This window comes from Carassius gibelio, chromosome B3, assembly GCF_023724105.1.
Source record: "Carassius gibelio isolate Cgi1373 ecotype wild population from Czech Republic chromosome B3, carGib1.2-hapl.c, whole genome shotgun sequence".
Taxonomy (NCBI): Eukaryota; Metazoa; Chordata; class Actinopteri; order Cypriniformes; family Cyprinidae; genus Carassius; species Carassius gibelio.
In genome coordinates, this window is record NC_068398.1 from 37425060 (window position 1) to 37444533 (window position 19474).

Here is a 19474-nt window from a genome sequence, read left to right on the forward strand (position 1 = left end):
AATTTGATTCAATAAATGGAGCCGTGGTGAGCATAAGAGATTTTTTATAAATGCATAAAATATCTTACAGACCCCAAACTCTTGAATGGTTGTGTAAATTACAGTTATGATGTTCCTCCCAGTTAAATTTTATTAAAAAGTATTAAATGTTACTCTGGCATATGCAGTCCATTCTATAGAGACTGTGAAATAAATCAACTTTTTGATGATATTCTAATTATATGACCAGCACCTGTATATCATTGCTCTTTTGTTGATTTTGATTGCTTCCATTGTCCTCATTTGTAAGTTGCTTTGGATAAAAGTGTCTGCTAAATGTAAATGTAATGTTAATGTGTATTTAACTATATGTATAAATATTTATCTGTATTTTTTATTTTGTAATAATGTAAATGTATTTGTTTTATATCTTTTCATGCAGTTGTATTCATGTATGTATATTTATTTGTCTAATTTTTATATTTTATATATTGTTATATTGTGGCTGACTTCAGATGTCACCCACACCATTTCTGAGATGTGGCCCAGATCTGGTTCAGTTGTGGCTGACATATGTCAGCCAGACTCAGGTTGAGTTATCGCCGTCATTCCGCGGTATGTGGGCCAGAAGAATATGGGAGATGTGGGCCAGAACTGGGCCACATGTCATTTGCTATCTGGGAGTGTATGCCACCGAAGTTTCACCAATGCGTTCGTGGAGAGGATGTTTTCTCTCATGACTGCTGCGTGGAGGAACCACGCAACTGTGGACCTCATAAAAAGTGAACTCCTGGTGAAAGTGAACTACAGCTACACCTGCCAGGAGTTCTACAGACACATAACGAATGAGAAGGCCCTACTCGAAGCTGCCAGATCAGACAAAAAAATATAAATTCAAGATGCACTGAATCCGGTAAGAACGCATTTAATCTTTCTAGTCTTTCCTAATGGAATTTATGTGCTTATTTGGAAATGTGCTTTGTAGGGATTGGATTATTATTTTCACTTAATTATTTGGATTGAATAGACACGTGCTGCTAAAATAATCTTTTACTGATATTACTATTAAATATTATTAGTGACATTCACAGCGCCGGTCAGCGCCGTCATTAACATTTTTTTATAAACTCTTTTAGCAATTTTAAACGTTAACATCACTGCAAAAATATATCTAATAAAAAATCTATATTTATTCACATAGTATAATAATAGTAATTTCTCTCCCTCGTGTCCCACATTGTCCCGCAAAATCAGGTCTGCTGACCTGCAACAGAGCAATTGTCAGAGCAGTTCATGCACAGTACGCGGTGGCCAATGTGTTTAACAGACCAGAAATAGAAGATCCTCCAATAACCAACAGGTCTGGTGTTTGGGTGCACTTTGGATTCCCTGTAAGCTATAATGGTGATGGCAAGAGAGTGGTGGATAAAAAAAACAACGGTACGTCGCATCTACACCAGCGGGAATAAAAAATAAATAAATGAAAAAACACCAGCGGGAATACTTAAAACATGTCAACTCATTTACGCCGACATCACCGAAACATACACGCAACAAACTATCCCCGCAGCATTAAGGGGGTCGCACACCGGACGAGAAGCGCAGCGCCGCGTCGCGTCGCGCCACGTCTTTAAAATTCGAACACATTATTCTCTATGTGAGTACACACACCGGCGGCGCCATTCGGCGTCTGTCCGCGGCGCCCAGCTACGACTCAGAACGCTGTTCAAATTTCTGCCGCGCCACAGAGCGCCATCCGCATAGTTTTATATTAAAAAACCCAGATGTTATAAACTGAAACTGAAATTAAAGTACAGCACACTTGTTTCATTCAAATAAAACATTACAAAGTGTTTGGTTACGTTTTCAGCAGCACAGTTGCCTAGACAACAGATACAACAAAACAATAACAGACTTATTATAATAACACAGATTATTTTCATTAATTAACGTTAAAAACTCAGCTTTTATCAATTAAAATCATATATTTAAAATAAATAATATAAAATAATAGATGAAGTTAAAACTCTCCCATCTTGCTGCGAAATTGAGCTCACGCATTTAGAATGTGCGCGTCCAGTGTGCGATACCTCGAGTTGTCCTACATGTGGCGCGACGCGACGCGGCGCGTCTCGTCCGGTGTGCGACCGCCTTTAGACAGACATTTACAACGGATTCAAACAGGGCAAAAGACATCACCGCAGCGATTGGTAGGCTTACGTTACATTTACATTATAGCCGCGGTTATGAGACCTTACTAATTACCATTCATTCTATCATCACCATTATAGCTTACAGGGAATCCAAAGTGCACCCAAACACCAGACCTGTTGGTTATTGGAGGATCTTCTATTTCTGGTCTGTTAAATGCATTAGACATTTTGCAACGAGCCTTCAGTGCGTGCTGAGTGAGCGAGCGCCTTAGGGGCCATTCAGATATTGCGCCTAAAAACTCATGGAAAATGCTAGGCGCGTCTTTCTCCTCCTTTCAAAAGCGCTCGGGCAGTTGCGCCCCTGAGGCGTCTGCCTTTGCTAAGCAACCATGACGTGCTGTCTCCATGAAGACGCAGAAATTTCAGCAAAGGATAAATGGATTTGCTGCTCTAAAAAGCGCTTGCAGTAGGCTAGCTCTGCTACTAAATTTATTTAAAAAATGCAATTAATATACAACTATGATCAGCTGTTCCTTCATCTTGGCTGAGCTTTCAACGTTGTTACGGGAAAGGATGAAGCTGATTGGCTAGTTCTTGTCACATGACCCGTGGTGCGCTTGCGGCATTCTGAAAAGTTGAGATGTTTTTAATTTTTGCTGTATCTAAAACGTACCGAACCGAACCGTGACATCAGTGTATTGTATCGAACCGAACCGTGAATTTTCTGAACAGTTACACCCCTAATATACACACACACACATTTGGAGTTTGGAATTAGACGTCAGTAACATGAACATTCTATTTAACTTTCTCTCTCTATAACTCCAACATTTCAATTCAAGTTTAATTGTATAAAAAAAAAGCTCAAAACATTTCATAAGTGTCACAGGCTGAACGGCCACACCTGCACCCCATAAAATCAAGCGCTGCTTACTTAAACCCAGCAAGCGAACACAGAGGTGAGAGATGTCTCCGCAAGACTCGACTAACCCTTTCTTTCATTGTGCCTACAGAGAGCAGCGTGTGACTGTCAGCCCCAACGCCCACGGGAGAGCATGGACCCACACTGCACCAGCACACTACAAGGACGCCGAGCACCAAGCCGCCTCACAGCAACGCCACTTCACCACCCTTCCTTTCAATAAAATCCACCCTTCGAGGATCTTACCTTCATCCTCGAGTCATGTCCTTCTTCACCCCACCACACTGGTGGAGAATGTGGGCAGGACAGTGAAGAGGACACCGACACCCCTCCCCACATGGCGTTTCTACTGTTGGGCTGGTTTGTTTTTTTTTTTTTTTTCTCAACGCTCCTTGCCTCATGCATCTTCTCTGGTTTCCCAGGTGGCGCTCCTCCCCAACGATGGAAGAGATGTTAAAGCACCTCACCGAGGTGAGCATCCACCAGCAGCAAATTATGGAGCACATGGCCTCCCGGCAAGGGGAAACGAAACGTGAGCTGATCACGCTCCGTCTCACCACAGGCCCGCGAACTCCACTTCCTGACCCCTCTGTCCAGGCAACGCAGCTACTACCCAGGATGACAGTGCACGATGACGTAACAATGTATCTCCAGATGTTCGAGACCGTGGCCACGCGGGAGGCATCGTCCAAGGAGGAATGGGCATGCATTGTTGCCCTACTGCTCACGGGAGAGGCTCAGCGAGCGTATGTGATGCCCCAATTGTTGGTTCTTCACAATTGATGAAGCTAATAGTGGTTATGCATGTGTAAATGTATGAAGGGATTGGTGGTTCTGCTAAACCAACAGAGGGCGTTATGAAAGTGCAGTGTGTTACAATGCGTCTGCCGGGCTGCTGGTCATAACCCAGCAAGACGAGAGCTGATCACATGCACGTATTTGTCCTGTCTTTATTCCACCATTTCACAGGTTAGTTGATAGTTTTATGGTTCATTCTGTATGGATGTTGGAAGATAGCATGTTAGTGCTTATCAAATGTTGGAATTCGATTCATTTTGATAAAGTTTTCCATGCTTAATACTGAAATTAATTACCGATGTTCACCCGCGAAGGATAGATAGAAGGAGGATGGCCTGACATGGCCTGGCAGAAGGAGGCCTGAAGATGGTGAAGATGAAGAAGGTGAAGATGTCTTATATCAGTTTCTCTAAATGTTTACTTTGATCAAAAAATGCTTGTGAGTGATCTAAAATGGCTGAAACATTCAGAGAATGTAATGTTTGTATATGTAATTGATACAATTGAATCGAGGGGGAAGCCAGAGTCATGTGACACCGAATAGCATGTAAATATGCAAATGAGTAACACATCAATTGGCTGTTGGACAGATCTTCATTGAAATGCTGTGTATTCACAAGAAAAAGACTGAAACAGTGAACATTTTACATCAATAATCAGTTTATTGTTACAAAATGCATATTTTGACATTTGTTTGTTCTAATGTGAGTTTTTTTGGAAAATATATAACCCAGCAAGACGAGAGCTGATCACACGCACGTTTGCTTTTTTAATTAGCCCTTTTATTTCTAATTTACTCATTGGACTATTAAATTCTATGTCTGTACGTTTTAATGTTTTTTTTTCGCTATCTGATCCACCACTTCATTACCTTCTATACCTTATATGTGCAGGTATCCATACAAAATAAATAATTGTTTTTGATTGTATTCTAAATAAACTTTGTAAAATGTCTGACAAAATGTCTTGTCTAGTTGATGATTTTCCACTCTTTAAACTTGACAATGCTGAAAAAGAGTCTGAACATATTACTACTTCCGGTATATTAATGTCTTCAACCCACTGAAGAGCCAAAAAATGGCAATCATTTCTGTGGTATAAACTGACAGATGATTCGATGTTCTTTTTGATATTCTATACCTGAACTTTGGATATGGCTGCTGCTGTGTGTCCTGTTTCAGGATCTTTAGATCCATCTGTATATATACGAGTTTCTGACATATATGTCTGATCTAAATATTTCTGTACTATTGAACTTTTAGATTCTTGTCTATTTTTATCATTTATACTCACTAAAACCTGAAAGTCAACTACAGGCATTGGGAATAACCATGGAGGTGTTACTGGCAACACAACAGTATAGCAAACATCACAATTACTTATTCCAATTTCATATGCCTCATTACTTGCTTTCCATCCAAAATTATTTATATTTATATATTCATGTTCCCAACAGTCTTCTAATACTTTTTTGACAGGATGTATTTCCGAATGTCCTTTTACAGTAGTCCAGTATACTAGTTTCAGCTTCAACCTGCGAAGCTCCTGTGGCATCTCATTAATTTCAACCTGTAAAGCTGGTGCAGGAGAAGTTTTAAATGCTCCACAGCATAATCGCAATGTCTGGTTTTGTATTATATTTACCTGATTTAACAGAGATGCTGAGGCTGTTCCATAAATCATACTCCCATAATCTAATGTAGATCTTATAAATGCACAGTATATTCCTTTTAGAGACTTTCTATCAGCTCCCCAATCTACTCCCGCTAAACACCTCAGTACATTTATTCCTCTTTTACATTCATCTACAATCTGTTGAATGTGTTTTGCAAATGTTATCCTTGAATCCAACCAAATACCTAAAAATCTAAATTCAGATACTTGCTCTAGCTTTTGTTCATACAATTTTAAATTAACAACTGGTGTTTTCTTCTTTTTTGAAAAACATATTATTTTAGTCTTTTCCACTGATATTTGAAAATCCCCAATTCCTTGCCCACATTTCAACTTCTTTAATAGCATTCTGCATGCTTTTTTCTACATACAACAAATTTCTACCTCTTTTCCATAAAGCCTCGTCATCTGCATATAAAGACTTTCCAATCCCTGCCCAGACAGCAAGCAGTTTCGGCCCAGGTCTGGCCCACATGGATTTTATGTGGGCCAGATCTGGGCCGGATCTGGGCCAAAACTATGTTGCTGTCTGGGTGGTCCAATGGTATTAAAAGTATAATTTACCATTATGTTGAACAATATAGGGCTGCACACACTACCTTGTGGGGTACCATTTTCTATTGCATATTTCTTTGAATACGAAGACCCTATCCTTACTTGAATCGTCCTATCAATTAAGAAATCCTTTATCTAATTATACATTCTAAAATTAATATTCATTTTATTCAATTTAATCAAAAGTCCTTCCTTCCACATCATATCGTATGCTTTCTCTATGTCTAAAAACACACCAACTAATACTTCTTTATTAATCTGCGATTTTCTTATATTTGATTCTAGACTTAAAACTGCATCTGTTGCGCTTCTACCCTTTCTGAAACCACTCTGATGGGGACATAAAAGATTTTTTGATTCCAGAACATAATTCAGTCTAGCCACTACCATACGTTTCATTAGTTTACAGAGGTTAGAACTTAATGCAATCGGTCTGTACTTGTAACTTGTGTATGGTCTTTTCCTGGCTTTATAATTGGTATAATTATGCCATGTTTCCAAGAGGAAGGGAGTTTTCCTAATTTCCACACTCTGTTAAAAAGATATAATAAAATATTATTTGCCTTATCTGATAGATACCTAATCATTTCATTACATATTTCGTCTTTACCTGGAGAAGTATTTCTAAGTCCTTACTATGAACATTAACAAAAATTTCAGCCAATACTTCTACTTTCCCAGAGTTATATATGACTTGCTTTCCTTCACTAATTAAAACTGGAATTTCTCTGTTAGGATAAATCCCTCCCATCTTTCTTATCATTCCCCACATTTCAATGATGTCAGTCTCTTTTCCAATTTCATCACAAAATTTCCTCCAGTAATAATTTTTTGCCATCCGAATTGTTTTCCTGACAATTGCTTGTGTTCTCTTATACTCAATAAAATCATTAAATGAATATGACTTTTTAACTTTCTTAAATACTCTGTTCCTTTTTTTTAATAATTTCACTGCACTCTACTGCCCACCATGGCACAACCTTCTTTCTCCTTTTCCCTGTGCTTTTCCCAATTACATCAGTTGCTGTTGTGTAAATAACCTCACTTATATATTTATTTAACTCATCAACATCTTCTATTCTATCAACTGCCAACATTCTTGTCTCACTTATTTCTTTAAATTTTTTCCAGTCAGCGGATTTAAGTTTCCATCTAGGATTTTCTTCCCTTTCAACTTGTTCTAATTCTATTCCAATTTTACACCTTATAGGGAAATAATCACTACCTACTGTACTTTCTTCCATAACACTCCATACACACTTCTTTGCCAGACATTGAGATGCTAGAGTCAAATCAATTGCTGAACTTCTTCCCTGTGCAACATCTACCCTTGTATTCCTACCATCATTTAAGCATATTAACTCTTTCCATTCCAACATCTCTTCTACTACATTTCCATTCTGATCAGTATGTACACTTCCCCAGAGTGTATTGTGAGCATTAAAATCCCCACACCATATCATTTCATTATTTCCTAATCCCCCAATACTTTCAAATTTTTCTCTAGTTAATCTGTCACATGGGTTATAAAAATTTATCACCCAGATACTTTGTGATTCCGCCCAAACTTCAACCACCAACGACTCGTATTCCATATTTACCTGCACTGTTCTATATCCTATTCCTTGTTGTACAAAGTTAGCAACTCCACCTCCATTTTCAACACCCCTATCTCTTCTTACTGCTACATATCCCTGTAAAATAAAGTTTAAATGCGTTTTCAGCCATGTTTCCTGTATACATATAATTTGAGGCCTGCTTTCTAAACTATCAACAATTTTTTTAAATTCCTGTCCATTAGCAATCAGACTTCTTGCATTCCACTGTAAAATAGTAAAAACCATTACAATCCACCACATGCTGCTTGAGGGTTTGTATTTTGCATCTTGATTCTCTCATTTATTTGCTCCACAGTTACTTCTTCTGTTTTTAGATGTTTTCCTGCTGCTCTAATTATGATTCTAATCTTTTCTGTTCTACTTTCCATTTGTGCAGAGCAGTTTATTACTTCAGCCACAAAGGCAATAAATTATACTTTGTCTCCTAGCCTAGTATTATCATTTACCTTGCTACAACTATGGGTTTCTTTTATTCTAGTTGTAACCTTTTCCATAATTTCTTTGGGTTCTACCACCTTAACCCTTTTTATTGCTTCAGCATATGTTAACCCTTCTGAAACCTTGACATTTTGAATCTTCATTACTTCTTTTATTACTTGACATCCATGATAGCCTGCACTGTGATCACCTCCACAGTTGCAACATTTAGGTTTTACACCCTGTCCACATTTTCCATATTCATGTTCTCCACTACACCTTGCACAACGCTGTTTTCCCTTACAAACAGCTGCTACATGCCTGTACTTTTGACATTTGTAGCATCTAAGAGGAGGAGGAACAAACTGTCTAACAGCATAGCTTATAAACCCAAATAATACTCTTTCTGGTAATCTTTCTTCATCAAAGTGCACCATTACAGATAGGCTATCCATCTTTTCTTTTTCTCTAACATATTTCAAACGTTTGACCCCAATCACTTTTGCTCCTGATAAACTTCTCTTGATTGTGTCTTCCGATATATTCGTTGGGACCCTGTTATTACTCCTTTTAACCATTTCTTTTCTTCCAACAGTGTACACAACATTTTTTTCCCTGCTAATGTCTTTAAGTCTAATACCTGCTTTTGTTGTCTGCTCTCTTTACAAAAAAGTAGCATCTTTCCATTCTGTAACATTTTTGCATGTTCGATTTTCCCGATCTCTTCTTTGATGGCTTTATTTATTTTCAGTGAGTTCAATGCATTAATATTATCGGACAAGAAACTTATCATTACCTTAAATTCTTCCTTTTTCCTTTTCTCCTGTTGTCTGTTGCCTGTTGAAAATCCATTTAGGGTCCCTAGAGGACAGGAGTAGTACTACACCCTACTAAAGCCATAGTAACAGAACTATGGACTGTTACATGTTCTTGCATATTTTTTTTTCGTTAATTCTTAGTTTTTGCCCTGATAATAGAAAATATGAGCTAGGCATCATGTATGACAGTCAAAAATGTGATATGAGCTACAAAATGACCAGATCCTGCCATTAGCTATATAGAAGACAGGAGACCTATATTTCCTGTATATGCACATACATGCACCTCAATTTTGCCTGTATGTGGCATATATACACATATATGCAGTATATATATGGCATATATGCAGCATATATGCAATATATATATACACATATATGCAGCTTCTTATTTTCTATCACAATTGTGTATTTGTTTAGTAACTCATATTATCTGTCACAAGTGTCGTCGAGAGATTAGCTCCACGTAGCCTATCATGAAAATATAATAATGTTTTATGTTTGGGAGCTTTTATAAAAATAGAGATATTATCATTCATTCTAAATGTGACGTATATCCTACTGCTACAAATAAACAGAAAGACTGAATAAGCATATTTTCATAAGTGCTACAAATTAACAGAAAGACTGAATAAGCATATTTTCATAAGCGTTAAAAATAAATAAAATAGAAATACATTTATTTCTGTGTTATTAATTTTGAGTCCTGATAAATTCATTCATTATGCTCAATGTATCACTTATTCTATAGTAAAACACTGATGATTTTGAATTTCAATATAACAAAGCATACAAACAAACGGCCACTTTTATCATGTTCGTTTTGTGATCGCGCTAGTTCCAGTGACTTATTTCTTAGTTTTCTGATAACTTCTCTTTGTTTGTGAAATGAAGGGGTTTCGTGATGTTGTTCTGAGAGGCGTGTAAAGGGCGTGTTTTAGTGACGCGCAGCAGAGCTTCAGGCCCTGACTGTGGAAACCCTGCACTATTCTGGCCTCAGTGCTACTGGCCCGATGCTATTAGTGATGGTAGTTATGGCATATATCTTGCACTACCCTTCCATCTGGCATCCTTCCATTTCGTTCCATTCAGTAATCAGTATCATTTTAGGAAGGTGCGATGGTGAGAATATGTGTGTCATCAATGCATCCAACCACACTGTAAATCCTAAAGGAAATTCTAATTATTAGGTTACTTCAAGAGTTTGCAGCAAGATGTTATCAAGTGAATGTCATTTAAAAGTGGTACAGCTTAAATTTATATGCATGTGGACATGGAAAAATAAAATTCAAATTCAATAGAATTCACTTCCGTTGTAAATTTAACTTCCCATTAATTAATGCAGCCTCCTCTACTACAGGATCATATGTAGAAATTTATTATTGATCATATAAAAAAAAGAAAAAAGAAAAACTTAATTAAAGATGCAGTTCCAATATAAAATAAAAAATCATATTTAGTCTTGTTTCCTGGGATAAACAAGTGAAATTATCTGCCAGATGGGTAAGAAAAATAATCTAAATGCAAATGAAAACCAGATTATTTTTCTCAAAAACCCCTTTCCTTTTCATCATGTAGACAATGTTAAAATAAGGCAAAAATATCATCAATAAAAGCATTTTTCAGCATTAATGAATGAATGAGGAATTAAACAACACTTATGCTTTAAAAAAGGGGAGGACACCAAAAGAAACTGGTTTCACCAAAGAAAACCGGCTCCTGACCAAGTTAGGTTCACATAGTAAGTTACTATGGTAATTTACTGAGAAGTTTAGTTTGGTCTTTTATTGGAACCAAATAACCTGAGTTTCCCTTTTCTGCGGTTAAACTCTGAGTTTCAAACAAAACCTGATTTATGGAATATCCAATTGGAATGTCCACTTGAGAGGAGTAAAAAGTGCTCCTAAAAAGTATCTAAAAACATGACAAAAATCCTTTCAACAGGTAATATGCTTCCAGAGGAAGATGACATCTGATGAATTTGTGCGTAACATGCTGATATGCGACCCTGAAACACAAAAGCAGTCATAAGGGTCAATTTTTGGAAAGTGTTTCATTGATAAGGTTTCTATTGATGTATGGTTTGTTAGGACAGTACAATATTTAGGACAGGACAATATTCGGAGGGACTGGCATGGTAATGTACATGACGATGTTAAAGGGGTCATATGACGTTGCTAAAAATGACAGTGTTATTCGTTTATTGAATATAAGTAAAATGATTTCCCTGGCCACAAAAAAATATTTTACTAATAATACATTTTCTCCAGGAGCATGTAACAAAACCGGAACGTTAAAGGGAGCTTGTCCTGTAAGCAGCAAACATAAACATCTTACACAAGCAGAAATACACTCATATACCTGAATATAAGCATTGAAAGTCTAACTAATACATCTCGGACTAGAATTGTAACTAGGCTACTACAATAGTGAAACATACAAACAATACATGCATATACCAGATAGATTTGTAACTGATTAATTATAGTCTAAATGAATAAAAGTGTGTGTGTTGTGTATTGGATTTGTGAGAATGTGAGTTCGCTGTTCAGCCAGGCCCCTTTGGTGTCTGGCATCGAGGGCTATCTAGCTATCTCGGCATGTGTTTGAAGTCGGATGGGGAGACCTGTTCACTATCTTCCAGATAATGGGGGTAAACATTGCCATTAACCACTCATATAAAAGTACACGATGGCACCAGATTCTGTAATTTATATGCAAATGCCAAAAGGCTAAAGGAATCCCCACAACATACAGCCCAAACGAGCATACATTATCCTCTAAGCAGATGCTACAGAATCCCCCGCAAACATCGTCAGACAACAGTTGTCATGATGGTCACACAGCTGGTGGATCATGATAATCAGTTGGCACGAGGATCAGGAAGGCCGGATGGTAGGTGGGACCCCTCTTTCTCAATGCTCAATTACCATTCAGGTTCCAGAGTGAGACTGTGTCCTTGAAGAAAGCTGGAATTTCTACCTCTGATTGGTACTCTTCACTTGGAAGGTAGTACAGCGCCAGGTCCCTGAATTGGAGGATGGCACCTTTGGGCACTTGAATCCACATACTCTGGTTGTGCAGGCTGACACAGATGGCAGTGTCATGCTGGTCATAGGTCAGTGTGGTGGTATGGATGGTCATGTTAATGAGAGCCACTGATTTCCCACAATCTCTGCTTGCATTTCTGTGACTTGTGTGCGAGGCTTGGCCTCAGCCAGGCAGAGTGTCTCTCTTTGTATGGGTTGTAACCCACAGATTCCTTCATTGTTGTCTCTGAGAAAGGGCTTGCTGAGTCAGAGATAATGAATGTCTTTGGTCAGGGTACACATACGCATATTTGGGGCAAGGTAAAACTTGTGGGTTACTGTCGTGGTAAGCTACCATAACTAGTGTGTGTCTCCTGATGTGAGTATTTCCTTGCCAAAATCCAACATTGACAATGTCTTTGAGTCTGTGAATCAGGAGTTTTCTGATGCACATCTTGTGAGTCGATGCGATTTTAAAGACAATCAGGATGGCTGTCATTTGTACTTTGATTATGGAAAGTCCAGCTTGCAGTGTTGCTGTGGGAGTGGTTTGCTGCTAACCCACAAAACACGTGCTAGGTGCCTCAACATTGCATCCTTAAAGGGCCATTGACCACGTGGCTCTGGGGCGTTGGTCCTCTGTACGGATACGTTGGCTGTTGAGGGCCAATAAAGGGTTAGTTCACCCAATAATCAAAATTATGTCATTAATAATAAAAATCCTACAATGTGATTTTCTGGATTATTTTTTTTACATTTTGTCTCTCATAGTTGAAGTGTACCTATGATGAAAATAACTAGCCTGGTAATACCAGACTCTGCTACTTCACTTTGCTTCGTAGACAGAGTCTGGAATGGCATTATAGAGAAGTGTTTTCTCTCTCGCTAGGGGGTGCTTGTCTGAAGTTTAAAATCATTGGTTACCCGTTAGCCAATCAGATACGTTTAGTTATGACGTATGTTATGCCCCTGTACAGCCGCATCGAAGCACAGACATCATGCATCGAACTCAAATCTATGATTGAATTTCCACTGTAAACCTGTTGTTAAACACTTTTCTTGTTCTGGCTTCAGTTTGAAAAAGAGTTGAATGTTCTCCATAACAGAGCGAATTGCATCCCGTGTCTCGTTTCCCATTTCCGCTGTCGTTTCGGTTTTCGATTTCTCTAACCTACAATTTAAAACTCGGTGCTTAGCATCTACGTCACGGCTCTCAGCCCGCCCTCTGCTCGTTGACTGGCCCGGCTGTTTTCAGACCGGTGGCAAACAGAAAGCTCTGACGCTGTATCAGACTGAGTACAGAAGCGAAATGAAATTGAGTGGAAGTAGGAAGTCTGACGTAGTCAGGCTAGAAAATAACAGGCCTCTCTCATCTTTTTAAATGGGAGAACTTGCACAATTGGTGGCTGACTAAATACTTAATTTTCCCACTGTGTGTATGTATGTATATATATATATATATATATATATATATATAGAGAGAGAGAGAGAGAGAGAGAGAGAGTGAGAGAGAGAGAGAGACAGAGAGAGTTAGATGGATAGATAGATGGATAGATAGTTGATAGATGGATGGATGGATAGATGGATGGATAGATAGATAAGATAGATAGTGTCACGGTCATTAGTTGGAGTGCCCATGATCTTCAGTAGAGGGCACTCCACTCAGGACTCATCCAAGAACTCCATTTCCCATCCTGTCTCATTCCTGGTACTGATTGCACACAAACACCTGCATGTGCACTCACACCTGCACCTAATTTCCGCTTATACACACACACATATAATGCCTGTTAAGCCGACGCCCCAGCACAAGATGGCCGCCAGCCCAGCACCACTGCACAAGATGGCTGCCAGCCCGGCGCCTCTGCACAAGATGGTCGCCAGCCTCGTCGACTTTCCTGAGTCCGGTCAGGGGTCCGTCAACTTTCCAGAGTCCAGTCAGGTCCCCGCTGATCTGGTCCCTGTTGATTTCCCAGAGTTCCCAAGAGTCAAGTGAAACAACAGTTAAACTTCATGAGACAAGTCAGGTCCCCATTGACTTCCCAGACTCAGGTCAGGCCCCGTTGATCTGGTCCCTGTTGATTTCCCAGAGTTTAGTCAGGACACACGACCGTCCAGAGTCAGGTCAACATCCAAGAGTCAAGTGAAACAACAGTTAAACTTCATGAGTCAAGTCAGGTCCCCGTTGATTACCAATGTCAAGTCAGGTTCCCTTTGATCAGGTCCCTGTTGATTTCCCGGAGTCTATTTAGGCCAGCTACTATCTCTTCACGGCCACGGAGGCCACTATTAACTTGTTTATGTTTTCTGTTTCAGGCCCACCTGAGCAGACTTGCTCTCCTGTGCCATCGACTCCGCTGTGGTGGTCCTCTGCTTCGCCCTGGTGGGCTTCTGTCCCGTCTGCTCAGCTGTGGTGGTCCTCTGCTCCTCCCTGGTGGTCTTCTGTCTCGTCTGCTCAGCTATGTTGGTCGTCTGGTCCGCCCTGGTGGGCTCCTGCTCCGCTCTGGTGGGCTCCCACGCCACCTGCTCAGCCTTGGTGAGCCCCTGTTCCCAAGTAAAGCCCATGGCGGGCCCCTGTTCCCTAGTTAAGCCCACGGCAGGTCCCTGTTCCCGAGTTAAGCCCACGGCAGGTCCCTGTTCCCGAGTTAAGCCCATGGCGGGCCCCTGTTCCCGAGTTAAGCCCTGTTCCTGAGTTAAGCCCATGGCGGGTTCCTGTTCCTGAGTTGAGCCCATGGCGGCCGCCTATTTCCCATGTCAGGCCCAGGAAGGGCCCCTTTTTTCAATGTCAGGTCCAGGAAGGGCTCCTGATCTCCATGTTAGGCCCAGGAAGGGCTCCAGTTCCGCCTGCTCTGCCCCTTTCCTCGGCCCCTGCACTTCCATATGGACCTGACCCTCCGTCCCTACCCCTGTTCCGCCTCCACTCCACCGCCCTCTTAGATTGTTTTGAGCGTCTGGAAGCCGCTTATGTCACTATCATTAGTTGGAGTGCCCATGATCTTTAGTAGAGGGCACTCCACTCAGGACTCATTCAAGAACTCCATTTCCCATCCTGCCTCATTCCTGGTACTGATTGCACACAAACACCTGCATCTGCACTCACACCTGCACCTCCTTTCAGCTAATACACACACACATATAAGCAGCACACTCACTCACTTGGATCTGACTCTCCTTCATAACAGATAGATAGATATTGTGTAATGCAATCAATAAACAAATTTCCATAATTGCTGAACTTTAAAAAAGAAAGTTGCTTTTAAGACATTTCAAATTGTTTGTATGGGTTTATTTGTGAGCGTGTTTAATATGAGTGGAAGCAAACAAGTGAGATTTTAATATGTCCAGGGAACATTATGATATGATGTTTAAAGTAGAAATATTGACATCGTTAGGTTGAGGTTGTGGGCTTGAGGTTGCCATTTTGTGGGAATCCTGAGAGGCCACGGACAGGCTTTCTTCAGGTCTTCTGGAGGTAGACATAGTCCTGCCCTTTTCCAACTAAAATTTAGAAGCATAGTACATAATACAATATATTTAAAGGGATAAGCATCTTACCCTGCCCTGTGATTGATAATTTACATTTATAAACATTTACAGAACATTTACATTTTCGAATGCTAATAGTCTTATGAGGATACACCTACTCTTTGGAGGTGAACCGGGAAGCTGAAGCTGGATGGAATAACACCATCTTGGAGTCGGAAAATCTGACCTGTCCTATCAAAATCACCCTGCTTAAAATGATGAGAGCAAAGTACTGATGTATCAGTTGCATGAAATTCTTCTCTCCTCAAAGCCACTTCCAACTTCCCCACATATCTGTCCTTGGGAAACCTTTAAAATGAAAACTGAAGATTTGGGAGAGTCTACACAAAAACATTTCACAAAGGAGGTCAAGCTTATTTTTTTCTTCACATTTCTTAGAACCTCTCTTCAATAAAACTCCAATTTTGAGATAGGACTACTGTAAACTTACTTAATTCAGTAAATAGTGAAGCTAACAACAAAATACAAAAGTTTGCTGGCCAATGTTATACCAATAATAATTGTTTTATTTCTATATAGCATTCTTATGTCAATTGTAATCTAAACCCTATTCGGGCGGGAATAACTTTACATGGGTAGATGGAGTAATTATGTAATCTGAAAACAGATGTCTGTAATATTAATGTCTAATTCGCGCGGGATATCTCAGTAATACTAGCAGAAGTGGGAGGGGTAACTTGATTTGCACTTTGCCATCATGTGTGTATACAGTATTGTTCAAAATAATAGCAGTACAATGTGACTAACCAGAATAATCAAGGTTTTTAGTTTATTTTTTATTGCTGCGTGGCAAACAAGTTACCAGTAGGTTCAGTAGATTGTCAGAAAACAAACAAGACCCAGCATTCATGATATGCACGCTCTTAAGGCTGTGCAATTGGGCAATTAGTTGAAAGGGGTGTGTTCAAAAAAATAGCAGTGTCTACCTTTGACTGTACAAACTCAAAACTATTTTGTACAAACATTTTTTTTTTCTGGGATTTAGCAATCCTGTGAATCACTAAACTAATATTTAGTTGTATGACCACAGTTTTTTAAAACTGTTTGACATCTGTGTGGCATGGAGTCAACCAACTTGTGGCACCTCTCAGCTGTTATTCCACTCCATGATTCTTTAACAACATTCCACAATTCATTCACATTTCTTGGTTTTGCTTCAGAAACAGCATTTTTGATATCACCCCACAAGTTCTCAATTGGATTAAGGTCTAGAGATTGGGCTGGCCACTCCATAACATTAATTTTGTTGGTTTGGAACCAAGACTTTGCCCGTTTACTAGTGTGTTTTGGGTCATTGTCTTGTTGAAACAACCATTTCAAGGGCATGTCCTCTTCAGCATAGGGCAACATGACCTCTTCAAGTATTTTAACATATGCAAACTGATCCATGATCCCTGGTATGCGATAAATAGGCCCAACACCATAGTAGGAGAAACATGCCCATATCATGATGCTTGCACCTCCATGCTTCACTGTCTTCACTGTGTACTGTGGCTTGAACTCAGAGTTTGGGGGTCGTCTCACAAACTGCCTGTGGCCCTTGGACCCAAAAAGAACAATTTTACTCTCATCAGTCCACAAAATGTTCCTCCATTTCTCTTTAGGCCAGTTGATGTGTTCTTTGGCAAATTGTAACCTCTTCTGCACATGCCTTTTTTTTAACAGAGGGACTTTGCGGGGGATTCTTGAAAATAGATTAGCTTCACACAGACGTCTTCTAACTGTCACAGTACTTACAGGTAACTCCAGACTGTCTTTGATCATCCTGGAGGTGATCATTGGCTGAGCCTTTGCCATTCTGGTTATTCTTCTATCCATTTTGATGGTTGTCTTCCATTTTCTTCCACGTCTCTCTGGTTTTGCTCTCCATTTTAAGGCATTGGAGATCATTTTAGCTGAACAGCCTATCATTTTTTGCACCTCTTTATAGGTTTTCCCCTCTCTAATCAACTTTTTAATCAAAGTACGCTGTTCTTCTGAACAATGTCTTGAACGACCCATTTTCCTCAGCTTTCAAATGCATGTTCAACAAGTGTTGGCTTCATCCTTAAATAGGGGCCACCTGATTCACACCTGTTTCTTCACAAAATTGATGACCTCAGTGATTGAATGCCACACTGCTATTTTTTTGAACACACCCCTTTCAACTAATTCAACTAATTGCCCAATTGCACAGCCTTAAGAGCGTGCATATCATGAATGCTGGGTCTTGTTTGTTTTCTGACAATCTACTGAACCTACTGGTAACTTGTTTGCCACGTAGCAATAAAAAATATACTAAAAACCTTGATTATTCTGGTTAGTCACATTGTACTGCTATTATTTTGAACAATACTGTACATTGCTTCCTGATATCACATGCGCAAACGCAACATTTATTATGTCCAGTCGAACAATTTATGTATTAACTTCAGATTGGATTGTGTTGGTAATAAGCACTAAACGTTACGTTTCATTTCGTGCATCTAACAAGTGCTTTCGAACTTCTTTCTGATCTGAATAGTAAGTTATGTGGAAAACACTTGAGTTTAGGGAGGGAGATACATAGCCTAGCTAACGTTAGCGTTTTTAATAAGTCACATTTATAAAAAATTACTTAGATGTCCTAATGGAACTGTGGACTAATCCTGGCTTAGTCTAAGCCCTGTCTGTGAAACCATGCCTATATCTGTTAACATACAAAGTTAGCTATTTCTGTAGTGGGTACGAGTAAATACAGTTCTTTACAATCTGTAATACACATTATCATTATGTAGGTCACTTAATCAAATCATGTTACACAGTATGCACAACAATATGGCATGCGGTCCGGTCCAAAAATAATGCTACCAACTTGTCGCGGGAATTCACCATACAATTGCCAGTAGCCACTGAGTTTACCACTGATAGGCCGGCGGTGCATCAGTATACACACTTACCTCACGCAGCGAACGACTCACTTTCCTCAGTGAACGAATCACTTTCCTCACGCAGTGAACAACTCACTTTCCTCACTTGGCGAACGACTCACTTTCCTCAGTGAACGACTCACGCAGCAAACGACTCACTTTCCTCACACAGTGAACGACTCAACGCAGCGAACAACTCACTTTCCTCATGCAGCCGGTGACTCACTTTGCACAGCCGGACACTCACTTTCCGCACGCAGCAGACCACTGACTCTCTCTTCATGTAGGGACCGAATATTATAATTAAAGTGACTTCTACACTGCAGTCATAATAATATTTAGATATGATATTTAAATATTCAGAAAGGTGTACATTTCAGTAAAATGAAATAATTGCCTATTGCAAATGTATGAATGCATGGTTAACTTTTTTTCTGCAGTCACTAGGCTATATGTACTGAGGGATTTCACATAATGATTACAAATGACAAAATCATAATTTTTTAAAAACGTTTTATTAAAAAATTATGAAATTAAATGAAATTAGATGAATTTTGGTAAATATTTTGCTAAACGTGTTTTTGTGCTGGTAGTAGGCTAGTGCTGGCACCTTGTCTGGTTTAGGCCTTTCATGGATCAACAATGATGACAATAAAACCGCCAGTAGGTGACAGCAAATCCACGGTTTAAGTATTTATTGAATCGTTCAAATCAAACTTTTCATTCAAAACAGCTTATTCCATTAGAAAGGAAAGAAGTGAGTCCATCTGAATGGACTGTTTAATAACTGGCTCACTTGATTCGTTGAAAATCTGATGAATTCAAGATTTTGGCAAAGTTGGTGACTCCAAATGTCAGCTCTATCGTCTCTCGTCTCTCAATCCATCACAAACATCGTATGAGGACAATGGAAGCAATCAAAAACAACAAAAAAGCAAATCACATACAAGTGCTATAAGAAGTTTCAGTTTGCTTAAACGCAGCACACATAACAAAGGCTTTTAAATAATATAACAAAGAAAAAAAAGAAAACAGAATAGAAAAAGAATAGAGCAAGCTAGTGTTAGAGGTCTTTT